Genomic DNA, 6,709 nt, shown 5'->3' on the forward strand with positions numbered 1-6,709 from the left:
TTGGCTGTAACTTTGCCAATGGCTCAAATTAAGAGAGGGAAGCAGGTAGCAGTACTTCTCTGGCTCTGCTCACAGAAAAAACAGCTCTGCCTACCTCCCTCTTGTCCACTGTGGGATGGAGTCACTCTCATTCATCTGTCTGTCATATACCCTGTACTGCCAACAGATTCTCCTTTAACCTGAGCATTAGCAGCAGGAGGATCTGAGTTCTGAGCTCTGTCCCCATGAAGTTCAAAGTAACCTTGATGTTTAGCACAGAGGCACTACAAACTCTTAGGAAGCTATGGATTCATGGCAGATCCCTAGCTTTCTCATCTGTGCCTTCCATCCAACACCCTGAAAGGACTTTGAAAAGTTTCATTAAGAGTCACAACCCATGTTGGGAAATTGGGGTGGATACTGCTGCTGCACAGGAGGGGAAACTGAGGCACAGAGAAGGAGAAGCAACTCACCCAAGGCCACACAGGAAATTAGTGTTATAGCCAAGAACCCAGGAGTCCCAGCTGCACCAATTCCTCCTCCCTGCAGCAAGGTAGAGCAGGACTGTGGCAAGGGAAGAAGGGAGTACAGGGGGGCTGGTGCAATGAACCTGGTACCCACCCCCCTTCCAAGACAACAACCCATTTGACAAATAATGGTAGAGCACTACCAGTAGTGGTTCATTTTCTCCCCCCAGAGCCCAGCTTTAAGCTCTTATTTAACGCCCCTGTCCCCACTTCCCCAAACACACACATCTTTGATTATCCCTGGTTGGTTGCATGGCCAAATTCTCTCCTCTTTAATTCCTGCTGTAACCAAAGCAAAGTGACGGATTAGGACATAATGATTCAGAGATGAGGTCATGAGCATGGCTGGGAACTCAGCGGAAAGGCAGCCAGCTCCTCCATGCTCCCGTCCCTGCTCTGCCTGCTTGTATTTTACTTTTTTTTATTGGGAGCACATTGGTAGGGCCATGGGGTGTCAGGGCAAGGGTGGGACAGAAGCATTTGGCCCCTTCTCTGTGCTCCTGCTACCCTGTTTGACATCTCTTGGGTTAAAGGAGGCTCCAGGAACTTCCCGTCCCCCCCTCCCCTGTTCCCTGAACCCCGTTCCAGGCTTGCTTGCAGCACAGCTTCCCCTTGCATGTGGGGGAGGGTGTGAGAAGTGCGGGCACTGGCCAAAGGGAGAGGGAACCCATTCCTACCCCAGAACACTGTTGACAGTCCTGCCTCTTAAAGGGCTGGTGGGACTGGCTGGGATCCCAGTTGACACTGGTGTAAATCTGGATTTAATGCTAGTGGAGTTTGCTCTGGATTTACACAGAGCCAAGTAGATAAGAACCTGATAAATAAGTAATCCCAGAGTGTGGAGCCTTGGGCTGTTGGCTCAGTAGAGATGTTCCCTGTTAGCCCTTCTCACTGCTGCAGTTTGAAGATTGCTGTGACCTTTGCTGCAAGGAGGGAGATTTTGCTCCCAGTTGCCCTGGATAATCTGAGCAGTTGGCTTCTTGCTGCAGGCACAGGGTAAATGCTGGCAGGACTGAGACCTGTGTCTTCCCCTTTCCCTCCTGCAGGTTCCTGTGTGTTGTGGACCAGATCATCAGCCATTGTCAATGGGTAATGAGCTTCTGGGGGCTATCCTGATTTTGAACAGCTAAGGATTTGACCCCTGTGGATGACTTGGCACTGAGTGTACAGGGAGAAGAGGGGAGAGGTGGGAGTTTAGCTGAATTGTTGGTAATCCAGGCATTACCCCAGCACAACAAGGTAATGGTCCATCTAATCTGTTTTCCTGTCTCTATCTCTGGCTGCTGGAGGCTTCAAAGAAATCTGTAGCTCTCATCTCTCAGCAGTACAAGGCTTCTGGTTTTTGCTCTGATATCACAGCAACAGTTACACTGAAATATTTTGCTAGGTCCCACACAGAGAGAGTTCCTCCCTCTTTGCACCCAAGGGCCACCTGTGGCACCAATATACAGGGCTTGAATCCCTTGTTGGTTTTATACTTGCTACCATTGCACCAATGCATTTCTTATTTGTATTCATGTCCTGTCCTTCAGCTCAGCTGTTGACCTCCCCCCATATCCCACAGCAGGGAGTCCCAAGATTGGCTGCATATTGCATTTCGGGGTGGGGCAGGGGTGAGACAGGAGCTGCAATATGTCTCTCTCTTGTTCCATCTGGGGCTATGAGATAGCAGTTGGGCTATCTGGGAGGGATATCTGGGAGGGATAGTCAGTAGTGCAATCTATTGGCTACAGCACTGGCTGGGAGTCAGGAGAATGGGATTTTAGTCTCAGCTCTGCCACTGATCTATATGAGCTGGGAAAGTCACTTCACTGCTGCTTCCTCCCAGAGAGGCCAGAAGACAAGTTAGGGCTCTTGTTACTGATCTGTAAGATACCTGCCTTGCTCCTCACTGCCTCAATATCCCCACCTGCAATACAAGGCAGATGACAGGGTTTTAGAGGGTCCTAGGAGGCTTTCATCATCTGTACAGGTCCCAGGTGGAAGGCCCAGGGGATGAGTGACGCCTGGTCTGTTTTGCAAGGAAAGAGCTAGAAGAGCTTTGCACATAATGATTAGAGTGGTTTTTTTTTAAAGAAAGTGCGACAGATTTCACTGGATTTTGCTGAAGCAGGGAAAAGCTGCACATTAAATGGTTTTTAATAGAGTTTCTCTCCTATTCCTCTCTGCAGCTACCAGACCTAGGGTAGGCACTTTGGGAAAGCTACAAGACCATTTTTTTTCTCCTGCCATTTAAAGGGATGTCGTTAAATATTTTGAACGACAGAGTCTCTTTTCAGCCTCTCTCTGCGGCATGTAATTTCCACAGCCCTCAGCTGTGCCTGGTGACAAGATACTGAGAGAGGAGGGTATAGACTGAGAAAGGAGGGGGTCAGGGCTGGAACAGGAGGGTAAGCTGCATTGAGAGGAGCTCATGTTGGGGCTCAGGCTGGGATAGCAGAAGGTGTTAGGTTTGGGGTGCACCTGTAGAGGGAGGAAGAGGCAGATTGGAACTGGAAGGACTGCTACAGTTTAGAGCTGAGCACACAGAGATGCCTGATATGTAGGTGCTATGGCAATACCAAAGCTGCAGGAGGTCAGGATGGAAGTGCAAGGGCAGGGACAGGACCAGACCAGCAGTGAGGACTGCAGCAAGGTGCCCAGCTATGGCCTCACAGGGATGACCACAGCACATTGGCCAGAGACAGGAGCTGCAGAGAGCCCAGGACTGGGCTGTTAGAAATGGAGAGCAAAGTGGTATATGGCAGCTGGGGGGCAGCAGAGGGCACTGCAGCCTTCAGGTCCCCTTTTATTGCATCTGCACTGAAGCCCAAATCAAATGCAAGGATACTAGACAGCGTACTACCCAGGGTCCCAGTCCCCAGAGTTGGTGGGGGGAAACTTAGGATGTATAGTCTGTCCTATCTGGGCCTTTGTACATGTTCTTTCCTTGCCCAACGACCAGGAGAGCAGTGTTCCACTGCAGCCACCATCCAAGGGAAGCTGCTTAGGGAGCCAGGTGTCCCCTGGGCACAGCAATGGGATAATGGGAGAGCAAAACACAGACACTAGTATTACCTGGTGGTGCTGACATGAACGCCCAGCCTGGTTCCAGTGGGCCAGGCTTGAAGGGCCCCAAGTGGAGTGGGTCTGTCTGCTCATTCCAACGTTAGCTACTGCCTTTGGCATCCAAATCATTAGGCAAGGGAAGGGACTGGGAGGCAGGTAGGGGGAGAGAGAAGGGAAACGCAGATTAGAAAGACATCAGAGGGAAGGGAGAACTGTCAGTGCGGTGCCAGCCACTAGGGCTAGGGACAGACATTACACACAAACCAATTTAAGTGATCAGAAACTGGTTTAAACCTGCAACAGAACAGATGTTCAGTTCACATAAACCAGTTTGAAAATGGCTGAAACCGGTTTGAAATAAACCTGATTGAATGTAGTGTCAGACTTAACTGATTTGGGTCGAACCGGTTTATGCAATGTCTGTCCCAGACCCCTTCCTGGTTTAAGTTAAATCAGAGTCCCTCAACATCCTGGCTTGGTCTCTGGGCTGGGTGGGGCTCTCTGCTCCAGAGAGCTGGGCTGGCCCTTCCCATCTGCTCCCTGGCCAGACCTCCGGTAGAGACTTGCAGGCCGAGCAGGGTCTGCTGGCTTCCCCATGTCCCCTCCCCACTCTCACCACTTGCTGCTTAAGTAGAGATCCTTTTCTCTTCTCTTCAACAGCATAGACTGTAGCCAGCATGTGGTACGCTAGCTAATACTGTGTAAGGCAGATAGGACAGTGTCCGCTGTTTAGGGTTTTTGAAGCAGCTCAGATAGTAATGTCCCTGCATTCCTTCCTTTGGAAAAAGGCTGTTTAAGAAGAGCTTGTAATGAGCTAGGCTTTGTTTTCTGATGGGGTGTTAAATGCTGATAACTGAGCTGATAAATGCTGTATTATCAAGGAGGGGAGAGGGAGAGACCCCTCCCTAATCACAGTGTCTTGCCAGAGCCTGGCCACACCTCCCTCAGCTCAGTACTGAGGAAGGGGAGGGAGGGCTGCTCTAGCGCCCCCGGCTTCTAGCCTGAGTCACTGCAGGCATGTGCATGCATTTCTGGGATGTCTGTCTGGTTACAACACTGATTTAGCCTAGCCAGGTTAGACTAACCTGCAAAGATTGAATCAATTCAGGCTCAGGCTTTTTGAATGTCTGTCCCTGTGCAAGGTAGCTCCCAGAGCCAGGGCACCTCCTCAGAAACAGGAGAGCAGCATCTTCCCAGTCAAAATTAAGACATCTCCAGCTTCTGAAAGTGCAAACTAGCCTCCCTGACATGAGGCAGCTTCCAGCTGGGCCCTGGCAGCTTATACACAGAAGAACAATTAGGAAGTTGGCATCTGAAGCTGCACCGTCTCCCTCAGCAGAGCCAGGGATATTGTTCCTTTCCTGTGCTACGGGTCAGGCAGGTTTGTGTGCTGAGTTGCTGATTAATTATGCCACATGCAGGGACAGATTATTCCAGCTGTTCCATGGAAAAGACTCTGGCTTCTCTTCATCAGCCCCCCTAAAGGGCTGCATAGCATTGCTATGGTACAGCTGGCCTCAGAACCCAGGAGTCCTGAACCCCATTCCCCTGCTTTACCCACTAGATCACCTCTGCCAGGCAGGTGAGGACAGAACCCAGGAGTCCTGGCTCCCAACCCCACACTGTGCACCAGGAAACAGCTGATGACGTCCACTCCAGGAAAAGCCACCATTTATATACAATCACTTTATACCATGCTGCAGCCCAGCTGTCAACAAACTGCTTGCACTGCAGCAACCCCCCCAATACTTGCCACAGAACCACAAGCAAAGAGGCCAGTAGGGAGATGCATCATCTGGAACATTTGCGATCAGCAGTTTTAGATGACTCTCCTCAGGTTTCTTGGCAGAAGAGCTGCGTGGCCCACACTCCTGTCTGTCAGGGTTTTCGGCTGCCTCGGGCTGAAGAAAGAGTCTCTGGAGAAGATGTTAAGTCTAGTGATTAGAGCAGGAAGTTAGGCTTTCTGTTTCTAGCCCTCAGGCAGACAGTGCAACAGAAGGGATGGGGGTGTATTAGGATTCCTAGGTTCTGTCCTCAGCTCTCAAAGGGAGCATGAGCTATTGATTAAAGCAGGGGATCAGGAGTCAGGATGTCCAAGTCTAGTCTCCACAAGACACTGTGAGCAGGAACAAGTCACTGTGCCTCTTGAGGACTCTTGTTTCCCCATTTGTAACAATGGCAATGGGCCTATCACCTTCCCCCAGGCACTTCAAGGCTTAGTTTGTTTCCTGAGACCTGTGGGCAAAAGGAACCCTCTAATTCTCACTTCATAATGATACTTCATTGTCCTCATGGTTGCCCTCCTGACATCCTTATTGGTTTATTGGTCACAGAATTACTGTGGTTTGTGCATGGGGCTGTAAGCCAACACCCAGGTCCTAACCCCACCTTGACACTAGTTTTTCTCTCCCGTCCTCACAGAAAGGATGCTAGTACTTGTCTGTGAAGGGTGGGATATGGGATTGCAAGGGACAGTCAAACTCCCTAAGCACTGAAGAGAGTAGTGTTCATAGTTTTATAGGCCAGAGGGGATCATCTCATCTGCCTCCCATATCTCACAGCCCAAAGTTTCATGCAGTCAGCCCCGCTTTGAGGGCTGTAACTTGCATTTGGCTAAGTCATCCTCCAGAAAGACACCCAGTCTTGCTCCAAAGACACTGAGGGCTGAAGAATCCTCCATTTCCCTCAGTGTTTGTCCCAGCTGTGAATCTCCCTCACTGAGAAAGCTGGGTGGGGAGGACATTTGTCTGACTTCAGCTTTCAAACACTAGTTCTTGCTCTGCTCCATTCAAGAGCCCTATAGCACAGTGTTATTTTCTCCCCAGGCCAGTGCTTATCTGCTGTCACAAAGTCACTTCTCCATCTTCTTTCTTACAAGCTAAACAGGTGGCATATGTTTACGACTCCAGCTGCAAGGCATTTATTTACTCTGCTCCTTGGATCATTTTCATGACTCTTTTTGGCATCCTCTCCAATTTTTCAGCATCCTGGTTTAGAACCCCGTGACTGAACAACCCCAGGGGTCATGTTGGCCCTTTTTACCACAGCGTTGCATTGGGATGTCCTGTTGGTTTTGAGATATGAGTGTGGATTTTGCACTTTACGGACCAATCTCTCTCATAGCTACAGTTCTCAAAGCTAATTGTTCCCTCTTT

At 50.0% G+C, this 6,709-nt stretch overlaps 1 protein-coding gene across 3 annotated transcripts in view; it reads left to right on the plus strand.

Annotated features, from left to right (window-relative positions):
- Window positions 1–6,709, plus strand: part of PLXDC1 (plexin domain containing 1) — a 55,879-nt gene that overhangs the window by 20,097 nt on the left and 29,073 nt on the right. The gene's annotated exons all lie outside the window — the stretch shown is intronic.

The sequence above is a fragment of the Alligator sinensis genome, unplaced genomic scaffold, assembly GCF_000455745.1.
Source record: "Alligator sinensis unplaced genomic scaffold, ASM45574v1 scaffold886_1, whole genome shotgun sequence".
In the NCBI taxonomy this organism is placed as follows: Eukaryota; Metazoa; Chordata; order Crocodylia; family Alligatoridae; genus Alligator; species Alligator sinensis.